This window comes from Lissotriton vulgaris, chromosome 6 (assembly GCF_964263255.1).
Source record: "Lissotriton vulgaris chromosome 6, aLisVul1.2, whole genome shotgun sequence".
Taxonomy (NCBI): domain Eukaryota; kingdom Metazoa; phylum Chordata; class Amphibia; order Caudata; family Salamandridae; genus Lissotriton; species Lissotriton vulgaris.
The window spans coordinates 1,766,203,951-1,766,222,300 of NC_141694.1; positions in this window are offsets into that span (position 1 = coordinate 1,766,203,951).

The window sequence follows — 18,350 nt, forward strand, 5'->3', positions numbered from 1 at the left end:
ATGTTGTGGTTGAAAGGGAGTTGCTTCCTTGTACATAGGCTGATGAGCGTTACTTGCATAGTGGTTTAAGGCAATAAGACTTTTCCATCTTTTGGGTGAAGGAAGATTATTTAAGAACAATATCAAGGAGGACATTTGAGTATGTCAGCTACCAAAAAGAGAGTTTGAGAGTTCTATCAGTGGTCAGCAATGGATAAGTGCATTGACTCCTAGGTGAGGCATTGTGGACCATGCTTTATCAGTGACAAGTCAGCATCATGATATAGAGTAAATTCAAGATCGTTTGAAGTAGAACAGAGCCAGATCCTGAACCTTTCTGCATGGCAATGTAATAAGCTTCCCAACAAACTACGCCTGACATCAGATTTAAGCAAATTCAGAAAAAGTTAACAACGTGCTTGTTTCCCAGTTATGCTCCTGTCTCACTTGTACAGCTTCTTCTGTTCAGCCCTTTTAAGACCTTTTGCCGTGTTGTGATACTCCATTGGGGAATGTTTTTAACATTACAAGTTCCAGTAGGTCCGGGGAGTGGCTTGCCAAGATGGCCGCATAGACGTCTCTGCAGTAGCTCCCTGGGACGACAACGATGTTTGACAGAATCCACTAGTAATCCTGCCCGAAAGTATGCCAAAAAGCATTGCAGATATTCTAACTCACCTGCAGAACCCAGTACGGTACAGTAATGGTGTATGGAGCGGCATCCTGGGGGAGAATAGAGCAAAAAGATTTGATGGCCGAGGCAGTCTGTGCAATAGCGTAGGCTCCGGGCGCTCGCAGCCAGACTAAAGTGCTGAAAGTGTTGGCGCAGAGCGAGAGCGGAAGACTGGCGGGCTGGGCATTCCTGCTGCGCTGGATTCTTGGGCCGATATCAGAACCACACTGCCCCACGCCATAAGTGAGAAGTGGCAGCTGGGACTCCTGAGAGGCAGGGCCCGCCCGGAGGCATGACTGAAGAGTGCCGGGGCACCCTGGACTGGCTCTCGGCAGCCTGGATGCCCCCCTCCTGCCACAAGTTTGAAAGTGAAAGAGGAGGTAATTAACCAGAGTAGACCACAGGAACAGCCCCGAGGGCCTGCTGCGCTAAAGGCCTGTGAGGGTGACCCAGGGAGTGGGCGCGGCCCAGTACCCCCTTTCTGGAGAGCTGGGATTTGAGAGTGGGCAAGGGGAGAACCTCCAGCCGGAGGTCAAAATGGAGAATTCTCCGGTGACCCCGAGGGTGAAGTCCGGGAGGACGTCCTGAGGGGGCCGGGCCTTCACCAGTAAGCTACAAGGAACAAAGTTGGAGGTTAGTGTGTGGCCACATGACCTATCCCTAGCGGAGAAGTTTGAGGTTCGTGGTGGGAGGGGAGCACCTTGAAACTCCACGTCGGGCGTTCCAGCTAAGACGTGCCGATAACGAAGGCACTATCCCCAATGGGCAAGAGCATGAATGGCCCAGATGTGGGGACCTACTGAGAACAATAGAGCTTACACCGGCAGGTGCCTTGGCGTGCAGCGAGACAACAGTTGATACCGCGTGGCACCCGGAGCTGATCTTATCCCGGGGAGGCCATGAGGATGGCTAAGGACCCTGCTTGAGCCTGCATAGTAACCACGGCCTAGCGCTGCACACATGGGAAATTGTGCGGGGCAAGACTGCGTGACATCATTTATCCTGGACACCCAGCAGGAATCTAGTGCCCTATCCTGGCATAACTAAGGACGCTAATTGGAGTACGCCACTCAAGAGGCGCCTCGCGAGTTATTGTTCACTGTGTTCAGCGCTCGGTTATTTAACTATAGGGACAGGGACATGATCCAGCAGTCTGTACATACTAAGAGACCATTGCTGTTCAGGGCCGTCCTATCTCGATATACCCAGACGATACACAACATATGCAGGAACAGAGAAATACCTTTCTCAGCGTCAAGAGGCGCCTCTGTGAACTTAATATGAAATACAGTCTGTTGTTTCTGGCTAAGCAAAGCAAAAGAAGGGGGCTCCCCGTAGGGTTTCTTAGTGATATAGGCAGGCCAAGGGGGGAAAAAACAACTGTTGTTTCTGGCTAAACTGAGAGTAGAAAATGCCGCCGCGCGCTCTTTTTTTCAATCCGCTGTTGATGCTAGCGACTGGCTGGACTCCAGTTGGATGCCGGGGGCCTGTCTGGTCCCATCCACGGGATCATCTAAGACATCGTTGTTGGGAGACAACAACCGAGAGCGACTTAGGGGCCCAAGCTTGAAATCAAAAACTCGATGGGGAAATCCCGGTAGAGTTAAGAGTCTGCCCCGATGGGACACTGCAGGCTTTGGACACTGAGACCGTACAGGAATTGGAGACTGCTATCCAGGACATGAGACTTGATTTGGAGAGGCTGGAAGAACCAACCGAGTGAGTAGGAGATGATCTCTGATCGCACTGACTATGAGGGCTTGGTTTGAGAAGAAACTTATGGTGAGAGAGACATTGTTGTGAGAAACCTGCACTTAGCATTCATGTAAGCAAACAAGAGACTTGTGATTGTTGAAGCTGAGTTGTCCCGGGGGATCAACTGCCCCCCCCCCCCCCCCTAAAGTGGCCTGCTCCCGCGGAGATTGATGTAGGGCTTCGCCTCGCACCCTCTTTGGCGATTAGGCCGCTAGCACAGCACTCAATAGACTTGAAGAAAAGGACCTTTACATAGAGACTGCCTCCTGCCTCTTTAAGGCATGTTAATTGAGTGCTACAGTTGGGGTGGTGGGTGGAGTAGAACTTACCTGCAGGCTGATATCCCTCACCTTTGTGAGGGGGTGAGTCTTCTAGGAATGCCCGTGGGAGGGGGAATTGGGGTGTTTTGATGTTGTTTAGTTGGGGACATTTGTTGATATTTACAGAGAAGTGTCTAGTGTCTGATTCTGAAACGCAGGTGAAGAGAGGGGGGAAAGGAATCCATCTCAGGGAGGGGAGGGTGCGGAGCCGCAGATGTTCAGAAGGAAATACCAACCAGAATGGGAGCACCAGAACTAAAAAATGTAACCTGGAATGTACGGGGCATGGCGAACCCTCAGAAGAGGAGGAGAGTGTTTGAATACCTAAAACGTCATAGAGTGGTGATTGCATGTCTGCAGGAAACGCAAATATGGGGGTTGCGATACCATGCATCGGCTGGAGATGGAGAGGCTCCATCTCCAGGTCCACCTCTTACTCCGGGTTCTCTAGGGGGACATTGATATGGGTGGCTCCTGGGGTGCCATTTCAATGCACTCAACATGTGATGGACCCGGAGGGGCGGTTTGTAATAGTATATGGGAAGTGAGAGGGACAGGGGATGTGTCTCATTACCAACTATGCACTCAATTCTGACAGTCCCAATTTCTTTACAACAGTGATGAAAGGTGCAACCCCTTTTCTGGGGGCGGAGGTAATCTTGCTAGGAGACTTTAATTGCACTCTCGATGCACGGCCGGACAGAAACCCGCCCAAAGAAAATACTATACCTCGAACAGTCAGTATTATTAGATATCCTGGCTGGTATGCACCTTCGAGAAGAATGGCGGGAGCGAAATCCTTTGAAGAGGGTGTTTCCCTGCCACACCCCCGCAACCAACACTTTTAGTCACCTAGACTCCTCGGGACTGACACCAGGGGTGGTTGGGATATAATATTTACCTAGATATTTGTCGGACCACTCTTTGTTCCTGCTGAGTCTCAAGGCGGGGGGAGGGCGGCCAGCAATACTGTTGTGGCTCCTCCGTGCACAACCACTACCAGATCCCCCATACGTAGACACTTTTAAGAAAGCCCTTACACATTATTTTGCTGAAAATTGGGAGGGCAGGGTCTACTAGGACAATCGAGGGGGAGGCCATGAAGGTTGTGGTCTGGGGCATAGCTGTTAAGACATCTTAATGAGTTAGACAACAATTAAAACAGGACATCTGGGCTCAGGAACAGAAGCTAGGTGCACTAGAGAGAAGAACCAATGGCCTCATGATGTAGGCTTGAAAAACACAGCTACGTAGCGTACCGAACACCTTCATATGGAAGGGGATAAGGCAGGGTTCTTACTAGCGAGACTCATTAAATCGGAATCTGCCCCACCCCTATTGTGCAAGTACGAGACAGGAACAGGGGTTGATCAGAACCCAGCTGGCAATCGTCGACACTCTGGTACATCATTTGGCTTCTGCCTGTCACACGAAGTCTGTTTCACCCCCAGAACTAATACAAGAATATCTTAATCACATAGAGCTACCACAGATAGGCTCTGAAGAAGCGGAGTCCCCCACGGCTCCCATATCAAGGGAAATTATATTGTCTGCTATCAGCTATTTTAAAACCGCCAAGTGTCCAGGCCGTCAGAATTTTATCCACGGTTTGCATCGCTCCTAGCCAATAAATTTCTATAGGTATATAATGAAGCGCATGAGAAACAGTCCATGCCTGGTTCTATGCAGGATGTGCTGGTATGCATGATTTTGAAGACGGACCGAGATCCCTTACTGCCCGGCACCTATAGACTGATCTCCCTCCTGAATCTAGATGTTAAGATTCTGAGTCGGATTATTGCAGCTCGGCTGCTCCCCCACATGTCCCATTTAATACACCCGGACCAAGCAGGATTTATCCCCTGGAGGAACACCACGCATAACCTGAGAAGGTTTGCGCATATATGGCATTCCCCGCTCATTCAAGAAGAATGTGCCATAGCTCTGTTAGACATTGAGCAGGCCTTTGACTCGTGGAGTGGCCATATGTCTGAGCGGTCCTCCAAAAGATGGGGATGTGACAGGGGTTTCTCCGTTGGGTACAACTACTTAATATAAATCCGGCAGCCCAGGTGCGACTCAGGGGGGTGGTGTCAGACACATTTCCCTTGTCAAGGGGAACAGGACAGGGATGCCCCCTATCCCCACTGCTGTTTGCGGTGGCGATGGAGCCACTAGCTGCAATGCTTAGGAAAGACATGATGGGGCACGGAGTCCCCTTGGGTGATACTGTACACATCGTCTTTTTGTACGCAGGTTACATGTTGGTAGATCTAAGGCGCCCACCACGAGCGGTCCTACCTGTCCTAACTGAACTACAGACATTTGGTGAGTTCTCCGGATTCAGCATTAACCCTGGTAAATCGCTAATAGTCCCAATTGGGAAAATGGCACAGGAAGCAATCGATATGCACCCTGAAGTGGGTCTGCCGTGGAAGAAAGAGGGTATGAAGCATTTGGGAATACAACTGTGGCAATCGTCCTTATCTTTCTAGAGCATAATAAAGGGAGGATACTGGATGGAATACGAGCCTCAGTGGGATTCTGGAAGTCCTTGCTTCTATCCCTAATGGGTAAGGTGGCGATTATAAAAATGATAATATTGCTCCGCTGCCTCTCTACCCTACAACACTCTTTCTATGAAATTCCTAAATCTTATTTTCTGGCATTAGATAGTTTATTGATGGAATTGCTGTGGGGAAACATGCCAAAGCGAGTTAAACTAGACATCCCCCAACGGAAGTGGGTTGACGGGTGTTGAAATCGCCAATATGTATTTATATTATGTAGCGGCCCAACTACAACATGCGGTCCACTGGCTGGAAGAGGGTAGTAATTGAGAGAAGACCCTCTTGGCTGGCACCTACATTGGTAGTACCCTACTACTTATGATGGAAGCTGCGATCCCAGACACATATCCCTATCTGATTAGATATGTAGCAAGAGTCTTTTGCAGTTAAGAGAGTGATTTGGAGGGCGCCAAACTCCCCTGTCATGGTATTGTGGGTCAGGCCATTAAAAAAAATAAGAGTACATGTCCATCCAGTGTTGGAGGTATGGGGGATGCTTTGCAATGGGAGACTTATGTATTAGTGGCAATTTTTTAACCTGTGAGGAGACTGCAACTGCTTTTGAGCTGGGAGTGGGACAATTTCTACAATATGGTAAGATAGCGGCTGTGACCAGGAATATCTGGCCCTCCTTCCCGGGGAAACCCCCATGTACTGCTGTGCTTACAATAATACTATCAATGGTGGGTGAGCGGTGCTTGATCTCACACATCTATAGAGCCCTTCGGGACTATAGCCTGGTCGGTGCTCTCCTGGTCCAGGCAAGGTGGAAGGAGGAATCTGAGAAACCCATAATATTACGGGAGTGGGCGAAAGTACTTGAAGGAGTTCGAGAGGTGAGCTCCAATGTTTGATTTAATTTAATTCAATATAATGTGGTACACCGGGTATATTTGACCCCATACAGACTAAGTAACATTTTCCCGGAAAGATCAGACGCTTGCCCCAAGTGTGGAGAAGCAACAGCACGCTTTGTGTATATGGAAAGGGAGTGCAGGAACTTGAGACCATTCTGGGAGGGGGTCCTGGAGCTTATACATGTGGCGACTGGTTGGTCCATCCCCAGGACGGTCCGTTCTGCTCTGCTGCACCTGATACCCTCCCTGAAAAAGAACAAGCTGAGTTGGAGGTTTGTGCTTTTGGGGCTGGTGATTGCAAAGAGATGGATAGCATTTGCGTGGCTTAGCCCAACTCCACTGCTTCTGAGTAGATGGCTGAGAGATATGAAAGAATGGGCAACAGCAGAATTAGTTTGGATGAAACACATCAGAAGGGATGATAGACTTGAGGAGGATGTGCGAGCTTGGACCGCGATGATTGCAGACCTAAGGGATCCACTTTACGGGGAGGTGGCACGGGAGTTAGAGCAGACCCCAGGGCAGGAATTGGGATTAGTATAACATAGTGTGGCCCTCCAGATAGATGGTTATGGATATATACACGTGAACACAGATATTGGACACTTAGACACGACGGACGGGTGGGAGGAGGGTAGTTAGTCTACAGGAAATTGTTATGGTTATTATTGCAACACTGTTGAATCTACCACAGATCTTGTCACTATGGATATTTTTGGAAAACCATGTTTTAAGTATAAATTGATATTGACAATATGAATAAAATGCCAATGAAGAGTGTTGGAAAAAAAATCCATTAGGTCCATGGAACTAAGTTGACATAGATATTGTAGAGCCCTTTGCTGTTGTGCCACACAAAGAGTAGTTTGGTATAGTCTTAATTGATCTTTTTTCAAAATGGCCTGATGGAAGGATGGTGGAAACATCCAAAATGGATAAGGAGGTCAGTGGCTTGGACGTTGTCTGGTAATAATCACAAAGATGAACACCACCTACCTATTGCTGGTACACCAAGGATGGCCAAGACAGGCAAATGAACAAACCAGAAAAACCCTGGGGTCTATTAACTAGCTACCAGTCTACACTACGTGCGACTACAGTGATCATACACCTATGTCTACAAAGAGGGATTTGCAGAGTAGAGAAAAAAGACCCTTATGAGTGGTTGGATTCCCATCAAACATGTAACCTTGATCAGACTTATCATCTGGATTTCCAGCCTTCCATCCACTTACCCTCTTGATCATAGAGGGCAAAGCTGTGGATTATATCACAAAGGGGGTCTTCAGAAGAGACCAGACAGAAGATCAGGTATAGACAGACCCTATAGAAGTGGTCCTACAAATAGGTGTTTAAGTGGGAATATTATGTGCTGTGCAAAGTGTAAGTGAGTATTAAAAAGGATTTATAGCAGAGAAATATTTTCAGATATCTGTTATAATCTGTGTGGTCTCTTCTGAAGACCCCCTTTGTGATATAATCCACAGCTTATCCCTCTGTGATCAAGAGGGCAAGTGGATGGAAGGCTGGAAACCCAGATGATAAGTCTGATCAAGGTTACGTGTTTGATGGGAATCCAACCACTCATAAGGGTCTTTTTTCTCTACTCTGCAACTCCCTCTTTGTAGACATGGATGTATGATCACAGTAGTCATACGTAGTGTAGACTGGTAGCTAGTTAATAGACCCCCAGGTTTTTCTGGTTTATTCATTGTTGAGGTTGGGGACTGAACCCGAGGCATGTCTTTAATTTCTGAAGACCCCATTGTTTGTTATTAATATTCAAGACGGGCAAATCACATTTGCACTGGGTTCTTAGAACAGTTGTTAATGTGACAGCTCATAAACTATACGTTCATTTTCTAAATCAACAGGACCAGAACCCTAATAGAACATTTGCAATTTTTAGAGATGAACCATTACATCCTTTTTGAATCTTGAGACTTTTTTCAGTAAAATAGTGGATAATATGATCACCTAATCCTGAACAAAACCCTGTATATTACTTGTATGAGATCCCCCAGCATGGGTTATACTAATTATATCTTCTACCTGGTACTCCTAGGCTCCCTACAATTGTGTATATCCATAAGATTGCCTCTCTCTTTGTAAATATGATGCACACTCACTGATACTAGCCCATAGACATTCATAAAACGTTTTTTTTAAACTACCCTACCGCCTTTTTCGAGACTAGCATGGAGTGGTTTGATAACCCAAATTGCACAATGCATAGATGTGTTCTTGAATACAGATTTTGCATTTATAATTTGTGTGCTATAAAATATTCTAATCATGTTTATTTATTGCCCTTTTTTATTTTGTCTTTTTCCTTTTCTTTACTCTCTTGTATATATATTTATTTTACATTTTCTGTAGGTCTTATATGAATGTACTTGAATTGATTGCAATAAATACTTTTTCCAAAATAACAATCTTACAGCCTTGAAAAAGCCCCAGGCCTGTCCACCGCTGAGGGGGGGAACACTTGTTGGCTGACTCTTGTTTTCTGTTGTCCTTAACATAAAATAATGTGATTGCCCTACAAATCTGTAAATCTAATCACAGTACCGATTATGAATAATTGACCGCATTGATTTTATGCGTACATTACTTCTGGATATTGCTTACCCTACTTGATTCAAACGCCACAATAAGCCTCTCTGCTCTGTGCCATAGCTGCCAGGGGATTTAGTGACTTTAGTGATTTACCGTAATAAGGAGTGTGGCTTGTTTTCGGAGGTGGATACCTACCCACCTCATCTAATACTACAATTTCTTAAATATCCAAAATCGGAAAAGCAAATATGTGGGCATGATCTAAAAAAAAATACAGGACGGGGTGCTTATCTGTCATGTCAGCCAGGTTTAGTGGATGTCCCCCTCTTTGTACTACGATTCATTCAGCAAACAAACAAAATGCCTTCTTATACATTATAGGAGGTCAGCTGTTTTTTAAAATCTGAAACCCAGTCAAAAACGTGTTGATTATATATATATATATATATATATATATATATATATATATATATATATATATATATATATATATATATATATATATATATAGCTTAATGGTCTCCGCCTTTTACACACCCACAATTTTAAGACATATGGTTAATTGGTGAGCATTGACCAGTGACAAGGCGCCTTCAGCTGGTGCCTAAGGAAAACCCTCTGTTTAGTAAAATATGTCCTCCTTCAAGTATGTGCCATGTCTCAAAATCTTCACTGAAGTTCTCCATTTAAACATCCACAAGTCATAAAGATGCACTTTACATGTACTTTGTGTACAGAACTGTATGACACATATTCAACATGGACAGGTGGCTAGACATCCACGGGTGGATGATCTATTAACAGAAATGTTGGGTTTTCTTGTAGATTTGGGGCAATAGGCTTTGCTTTTATGGCAGAACTTACGTTTGAATCTTCTTTACTGATCGTTAATTTGTATATCACGACTTTCGGCATGCAGGGCCACACTCGTCTCCAGGATGTATCCTTTGCTCATTCTATCCACCCACACGTGTACACAGAGCAATTTTAGGCTCTACATTAATATAGTCACTTTACTTTTCTGATTTTTTTGTTTGTTTTACGGTTTATGGAATAATTTTAGTAACATCATGATGTCATCAATGATATAATTTAACGTCATGAGGGATGTAGTATGTAAGGTCCTGAGCATTTTATGATGGGGGTGCAAGATACAGGTAGCTCTCAAGATTATAAAAGATACATTTTTATTATTTTTTCAATGTTTTTTCTTGTATGACTTCGCCACCTAACTGTAATGTCATTTTAACCTTTAAGAGTTTATTATGCTATTTATTGCCATTTTTGTGTTTGGAGGTGGGTCATGACCAGATGTAACTACTCTAAGTGCGTTATTGTGCCCCTCCTTTTCCTCTACAATGGAAATTAATTTCATATTATAATACTCTGCACATCTGCATATATGGTTTATGGCCAGGTATCTTTCTGTGGTACTTGTTTTATCCAAAGCTATTTACTTCAACCAGGGTAAGGTGTTAAATGTGATTTTACCTTACTGCACATATTTAAGAGACTTTGTGACTCTTAGGAGAGTAGTTTCTTTATGTAAAGTAAATTGTTTCATGCATTTTCTGTGACGTTTCAAGGTGTTTTGCATTACACGTTTATGCAACTGCACTAATACAATTGAATTTGACCCTTGCACTGTAGTGATAAATGTGTTAATTTGCGTTCATTCGCACAGTTAATCTAAAGTGTTATTGGGACACATTTATTTTCATTGGCAAGGCTTAAAAGTGTGTTTGTCTATTAACTATTGTGTGTAGTACATATTTGTTTGCCATCAAAACATTTACTAAGCATTGTGTGCAAGTGAGGCATTGTTGAGCGTGGCGAAGAGCATGCGTCTGTCTGGACGCGAAGCGCTGTTGGATTCAAGGTGTGTGATGGGTTATCTCCCAGATGCAGTGTTGATTGTATCTGTCTCCGTGCTGGGCTGATGTATGCTACCTGACAATCCACCGCCGAGATGCAGCGTTGGCGCGGAGCATTGCCTGCATTTTCAGCCATTGACGGGGAATAATAATGTCTCAGAACAATGTAAATTTAAAGATTGTTGTTTCGTCTTTCGATTTCGATTTCGAGACAAAGCAGGTGAGAGAATTCATGGGGCAATAATTCCCCTGCCATTTTAAATTGGACTTTTCGAGTAGAAGCTTTAGGTGTTAATAGTATTCAGTCTCAGTGCAAGTATGATTGCAGTAATGTTTTCAATTATATTACAGTAAGTATGCTGCGGCGTTTCTCCTGTATCGTCATTTTTATTGGAGCGCATAAAATACTTGACAGCCCCCATCTGTATTGTCATGATCATAATTGTCCTTAATGCGCTCCTCTAATGGAGTCCTAATTCCATAGATTTTATCGGCGGTAAAGAATTGCAGCCTCTTCCGTCCCAAAAATTGAAAGGCAATTACCCTGCCTGCGTCGGCAGGACGCTGTTCAATGGAAGATAAAAGTAGTTTGGCGGTGCAGTGCGCGGGAAGCGTTCCCTGGCAGCCTGGGCTGGCGACATCATATGTAAACTTGTGCTGCCCGTCATTCTCTCAGGATAAGAAGGGGCTCGGGTCGGCTGATATTCCGGAAAAGGATGTGCCATCGGTAATGGGACTCTGGTTTCTTCTGGTGAATATTGTCTCGCAATAAAACTAAAGGTGTTTGACTTGGCCTTGTTGGCTAAAGTTCACTTAAACTTTTTGCTTTTCCCCTAGACCGTTTTCCTGACAGAGAGTTGTGAAGTTAGATGCTGTAGGTACTTGCCACTGCTAATCAGTTTGCAAGTACAGCTGTTCCCTGTATAAATTGTAGTGGTGATTGGTTGTCTCTGACTGGTATGTTTGCCTTTCTAGCAAGATCCCTAAGCGATGTGCATTGTGTGTGTCTGGGCTAGTACTAAAAAAATGCACAGAGGGGGAACACAGGTCTTCAGTGTAGGGCCTGTGTGCATTATGTTAAATTAGCATGTTGTCCTAACAAGTGCTACCACTTGTCAGGCCTTACTTTCCCTTTTGCATACACCTGAGGCACCCCTGAAGGACGTCCTGGGTAACCCCTAGGCCGGGTGCAATGTAGGTAAAAGGCAGGACCTGTGCCAGTATGGGTGCTAGGCCCGGACAGCGGAAAATACTCCATTTCATTTTCCCTGGTGAAAGGCCATCCTGCCCATAGGACAGAATGGGGGAGGCTGCGTGTAGTATTGTGTTGTTTGTCTAGTTTCCCAAGAATTGGAAATGGAACAGTGAAGTTTGGTATGTCTAAAATCATAGCGTCATAACACAATTTTTTGGGTAGATGGTTTTGTCGCTGTGTGTGCAGAAACCGCTGTTTGAGATAATGGCCGAGTTTGTGCTTTATACCTTTTTGTGTGTCTTTGCGAGGTGAAGAAGCCTGATTCAGAACCATAAAACAATAGACCCATCTCCATCTGAGTGATGAAAGATCCAGGCCCCCAGTATCAAAGAGAGGACGGTGACACTGGGGGGGAGATACGCAAGACTGATTTAAGGAGGCGTTGGGGACCCCTTAGTACAAGGAAACTTCAAAGACAATGAGGGGTATAACTGGAAGAACTGTAACCCCAAGACTTTGGTCATGTTAATGTCGTCGAGAACAGTCTCAGTATCATTAAGAGAAGTGCTGGTAGCGCTATGAAGACGCAGTGGACTGGTTGAGTCTCTGGCGGCTTTGACCTGTCCGCGATCAGGAAGAAAACCTCTGCCTCAGGAAGAGTTGTTGAAGAGGCTGCGAGAGAAACTTGACCCTTGCTTAGTGAACTGGGGCTTGTGGGCAGTTTGTAGCTCTTGACCGAGGAGAGACTGAAGGGGCACTGCAGTGGGTCGTGTCCCCCCTCCTCCCAGAGAAGGACTTTGCTGTGTGCTGCGTCCTGTACCCCAAGGGCCCGAAATGAGCTGGCTCTCTGTTCGGAAACACTGGAACATAAAAGTTTCCAGGAAGTCTCAAGTGGCGCAGTGGTGGGACAGTGTCATGGCAGCCTGAGACCTCCGTAGGGGTGCCTAAGGTGATCGTGGGCACCCGGAGCGAATCAAGACTGACGCGCAGGGTGCCTGTCTTGGTGCAGCTTCAGGTGTTGGAGCAACTGTGGATTGTGGGCATCGTGAAAGAGAGCAGAGATTTGGGGCGCACAGGGGTGCGTGTCGCAGTGCAGTCCAGGCACTAGTGAAGAGTCCCAGGACATCGTGGGCACTAAGGAGTGCATCTCCGACACATGGGTCGGCGCGTGGTGATGCAGCCAGGGCATTAGTGGAGAGTGCCTGGTACCTCATGTGCACCAGGAGGAGAGGTGAGACTCAGACGTGCAGTGTGCGCGTCGTGGTGCGACCCGGGCGTTAGTGGAGAGTGCCAGGTTCATCGTGTACACCAAGAAACAAGGTGGGTCTCCAGCACGCAGGGTTCATGTTGAGGTGCAGTTGCGGCGCTAGAGGAGAGTGCCTGAAGACTGTGTGCACCTGGAGACGGAGCGAGACTCGGATGCGCAGGGTGAGGGTCAAGGTGCCAGCCGAGGCATAGTGAGGTGCGCCTGGTCATCGGAGGCCGGAGGAGGAGTGAGTCTAGGACGTGCCAGAGGTGCATGTCGAAGGTACTACCGGAGGTGCTTGTGAGGTGTACCCGGGAGCGGTGAGCACCGGGGAGCGAAGAAGTCCTAACAGCGCTGGAGAGGAGGGCCAACTCATTGGGCCCTCAAAGGCAACGTGAAGTTGCACCAGCGTTGTGTGGAATACTTCATGGAAGAAGTTTGTGCTGAACGATGGCGGCCCGGACCGGCAGCCCCGCAGGAGCTAACTAACAGCCCGAGCGCACCTTGCCCGTGGTGACAAGGTATTGGAGTTAGGACAAGCCGCTGCTGCAGGAGAGGAGAGTGGGGTCGCACCTCCCCCTCCCCCTCCCTCCCTCCCAGGTAAAGTGGATCATAGCCTGGGGCGGGGTTCGGGCTCGGAGGGACAATCTCTCAGCTTCTCGCTGCTGGCAGCTGCGTGCGCCTGTTGCTTGGGGGGGCTAAGAAAACATTTCGGGGGGGGGCTAATTCTTCCATCAATAGGCAGAGTGGAGATGCAGGTGCTCTAAGAGGTGAAAAACAGCAAAGCCTCATTAACAAGTAAATGGTCTTTTAAAGACCTGTGAAGTGCTTGGGTGCGGCTGTGTGTGTGTCTGGGAGCTGTCTCAGCCCGGGCTGACCCACACGACGGGGGGAGAGCTAAAGCGTTTTGATCTCTATGGGCGTTACGCGCCTGGCACTCCTGCTCATGCTCGATCATTGCTCCTACCCGGTCACTTCTCCTGCCCCGTCACTTCTTCTGCCCCATCACTTCTTCTGCCCAGTCACTTCTTCTGCCCAGTCACTTCTCCTGCCCCGTTCACTGTTCCTGTCCGTTCACTGCTCCTGCCCGGTGACTGCTCCTGCTCATGCCTAATCACCGCTCCTGCCCTGTCACCACTCCTGCCCGTCACTTCTCGTGCCCTGTCACCGCTCCTGCCCATTCACTGCTCCTGCCTGTTCAATGCTCCAGTCCGGTCAGCACTCCTGCTCGTGCCTGATCACTGCTCCCGCCCCATCACTTCGTCTGCTCCATTCACTGCTCCTGTCCGTTCACCGTTCCTTTGCGGTCTCCGCTCATGCCTAATCACCACTACTGCCCAGTCACCTCTCCTGCCCCGTCACCTCTCCTGCCCCGTCACCTCTCCTGCCCCGTCACCTCTCCTGCCCCGTCACTTCTCCTGCCCCATCACTTCTCCTGCCCCGTCACTTCTCCTTCCCCGTCACTTCTCCTTCCCCGTCACTTCTCCTTCCCCGTCACTTCTCCTTCCCCGTCACTTCTCCTGCCCTGTCACTTCTCCTGTCCTGTCACCTCCCCTGTCCTGTCACCTCCCCTGTCCTGTCACCTCCCCTGTCCTGTCACCTCCCCTGTCCTGTCACCTCCCCTGCCCCATCACTGCTCCTGCCCCGTCACTGCTCCTGCCCCGTCAGTGCTCCTGCCCCGTCACTGCTCCTGCCCCGTCACTCTCAGTGAACAGCATTGGCAAATTACACAAGGCCACTAGTTCCCCACAGTACTCTGTTTGGGGAAAGCTCCTCTGTAATCACTAACTGCGATCTACGGGCTCCAAGTGAGCCAATGGCCTCCAAGGCACTAACTTGAACATGATATGCTTAAGGCAGACAACGCATTGTCATTCGAAAAGGGATAATCAGCCTCAATCAGAATGACAATGGACCTGTCCACAGTCTGCGCGAGCTCAGTGAGGTGCTTTTGCAGCCTCTGGAGTTCAAAAGTGAAGTGCGAGCTGGCCCCTGAGAACTTTTAATCTCTTGGGGCTTCTCGCAGGGGAACAGCACAGCTCGCTGTAATTAATCTAAAAAATGACGGACAAAAGTCCCCCTTAAAAGGACGATTACGGACAACAGACATCACACCAAAATGACGGACGGTCCGTGAAATTTACGGACGGTTGGTCACCCCAGTGCAGGAGTTTTTTTGAGATTCATCAGACAAATTAAATCATGCATTGATTGGAAAGCAAGTGGGGGCAAATGTAATTTAAGTCCAGTGGCTTTCCAAGAGAAGAGCTTAGATATTTTTTTCGAAAATAGCATGGCTGGTGGTGAAGTAGATGAAGTTTCCATTTTGTGGCACTACCAGGGAATGATTGCCTCGTGAACCACACTTGATTGAAGGTGGAAGGCTGTAGGAGAAGGGATTTGAGCATTTTTTTTACCCCTGTTTGGCACCTGAAATTTCAGTTTCTCCTTCAGGTTTGAGGGTGAAGATGAATGTAGAGCTTTGTGAGTGATTGCAGGTGGTTTTAAATTGGACACTTCCCTCTGGAGGGTTAGCAGGCAGGGTATAGGTGGTGTTAAATTTCTTTTAACTGACCACAAAACGGGCTGCAGTATGTAGAACTGGTTTGAGTGGATGCACCTAAGTGAACTTTGGGGATGCCCGAGAGTGCGACCTCAAAGACAAGACTGAAAACCTATGCCTGTACAACTGATTTTAGGTCCTGAAATTGGATGAGATACCTGGTTTCCCATAACAGCCTTAGCTGGAACCAGGCGCTCTTCAGCCACTTGACTCCCTTAGGATTAAACAGCTGTTGAGGGTGAATCCAAGTGACTTGAAATTCTGAACAGTGGAGCAGTGACCTTCCCAGGCAGAGAAGAGTTCCATCCTGTCTTGAACAGAAGAATTAGCTTTCGACGGAAAAATAAGAAGAAATTCTGTTTTGAAGGGTTAAGTTTGAGGTTGTGATTTGACATCCTTGATTAAATTCATGTTAGGGTGTTGGATAAGAGGGTGATGTCATCCGGGGATGCGGCCTTCAAATGGATTTGGGTATTGTTAGCCTACCGGTGAAAGAGAATCCCAGGGTTTCAAAAGATATTTCAAAGGTATTCGAGATAGCGATTGAAAAGTGTTGGAGAGAGGATCGAGCCTTGGGGTATCCCTTGCTGAAGTCTAACTGGCTTCCTAACACAGTAACAGATTTTCACTATTTGAGAAAGGTTTGTTAGTTAGGAGGTTAAACACCTTCCAGTCCAATTCAATGCTTCCGGTTGTCTATCCGAGCCTGGTTGTTGACTGTGTCAAATGCTGTGAAGAGGTTGAGGAGAACTGGAAGACAGGCATTTTCAGAGTCAAGGATGTATAGTGTTGTCCACAATATATAAAATTGCAGTCTCTGTGGTGTAGCCCTGACTGCAGCCTTCTCGGAGAGTGTTAAGGAGGTTGGTTGCATGGATATAGGGCAACAATTGAGCAGCTACACTAGTTTGTCCCTTTCTCTAGAATAGAAGGGTGGAGACAGGACGGAAGTTGATCAAGTCTTGGTGATCCAATGATTGTTCTTTTAGAAGAGGAGAGGTGTGACCACATTTAGGTGGTCTGGAAATGACCCCTGTTTGAGGGAGAAGTTGACCAGGATGGTTCACACTGGGAGTAGCTGCTTAACAAACGATTTAGTGATGACGTCACAGAGAGGGGTTTAGGTTTGCACCCTGGATATAATCAACAGTAGATCTGCTTTGAGATGGAGGAGAAAGAAGACCATGGCTGCAGTGCTTTGCAGCGAATATTCTCCTCAGCTTTATTGTCTAAGGTGTCAGAAGGGAGATGTTAAAGCCTTTGAATTTTATATAAGGCCTCCGAGGACTTGGGATGAAGCGTTAGGAGAAGGGTTTTTATCCTGTTTCATTACTTTAAATAGAAGGTTAGGTCTATTCTTGCCAGAGTACAGATAGGATCAGATGTCACTTGGCTATAAATATACGTTTTTTGTTTTACTTTGCAGATCGTAACTTAACCAGACTGGGCGAGATGGGTGCTTGTCTCTATTCTTTCTCAAGCTTTCTGAGATGTTTTGTTTCTTCATAAAGATCCTTTGACTACCAAGGGATAGAAGGCGTGGGTCTGTTGCATTTCCTCTCGAAGGGTGTGAATTTCTCTATCAAGGACCCCATGCAGATGTTGAATCTGTCTGTGGGATTTGTGATGTTGAGTTGAGGCACAATTGAGGCGAGGTTTGGCAGGGCCAATTTAGCAAGACTTTTGTTGTTGAGGTTACATGTGTCCGTGAACCAGATTCTTTCCCTTTTTGGTTGACGCAGGTTTTAGAGTTGGTAAAGGACACTGTGAAGGGGATATACAGGGGGTCAGACCAGTCTATCATAATGGGGTCACTGGTCATAGGTGGGGCATTCTGCGTATGATCAGGTCCAGAGCGTAGCCTTTGCAGTGTGTGGGTTTATTCTGACAGTCTGGTCGGAGATCGTTGTGGCTGAGAAAGGAGTAGAAGAGGTCCATACGTTTGTTGTCTTCAGAGGTCCAATGAAGATTCAAATCACAAAAAAGAGATAATGCTTTCTGAGCTGATTAGTTGTGTCTGTATGTCTGAGGATTTGGAGTTTTTGTAAATTTAGATTAGATTATGTAGGTCCGTATCTTTGAGGGGCGAGTACAGCTGTTTGGATCTGAATGAGAGGTTGTCCCTCTGAATACTGATTGGATGTGTTCTATTCTGCAGAGGATGTTGTAGGTAACATTTGAGTTGTAATCCAGTTTCTAAACTGAGAGAATGCTTGTGTAAAGATGTATATTTTCTTTGTGAGATGTGATAAAGAATACAGGAGATCCATGAAGGGGGGCCATTTGATGTACAGGAGGCAGTAGGGGCTTGTGTTGCTCTTACCAAATATGTTTGAAATGAGGGGAAACAGATGGGGGCAGATGTAGAAAGCTCAGACGGTTGTGATTTGGATGAGCTCATGGAGTGGAAACCGGTCGGTGTAGTTGAAAACAGTTCAGAGCAGTGGGGTGGGGGTAGGGTATGAGAAATTAGATGGGCATGGGTGGTTGCCGAAGAATGGAGTGTTGATGAAGTGAAGGAAGAGTTGGTATAGGGAGGACAATGAAGTATTGGGTAGTTGGGCGAGAGGTTTCCGGGTGAAGTCATGGAGAGGAGGATGGCTTGGCTGAGTAATATTGGGTCGGAGGCTGGTGGAGATGGTGGGTGTGGTGGAAGGGCGAGGGGGCATTGAGATTGGCAGACATCTGGAGAGGTGTCCTGTTTGGAGGAAAGGTGGGGATAGTCTCATAGGAATGATTAGGGAAGAAGTTAAGGAGTT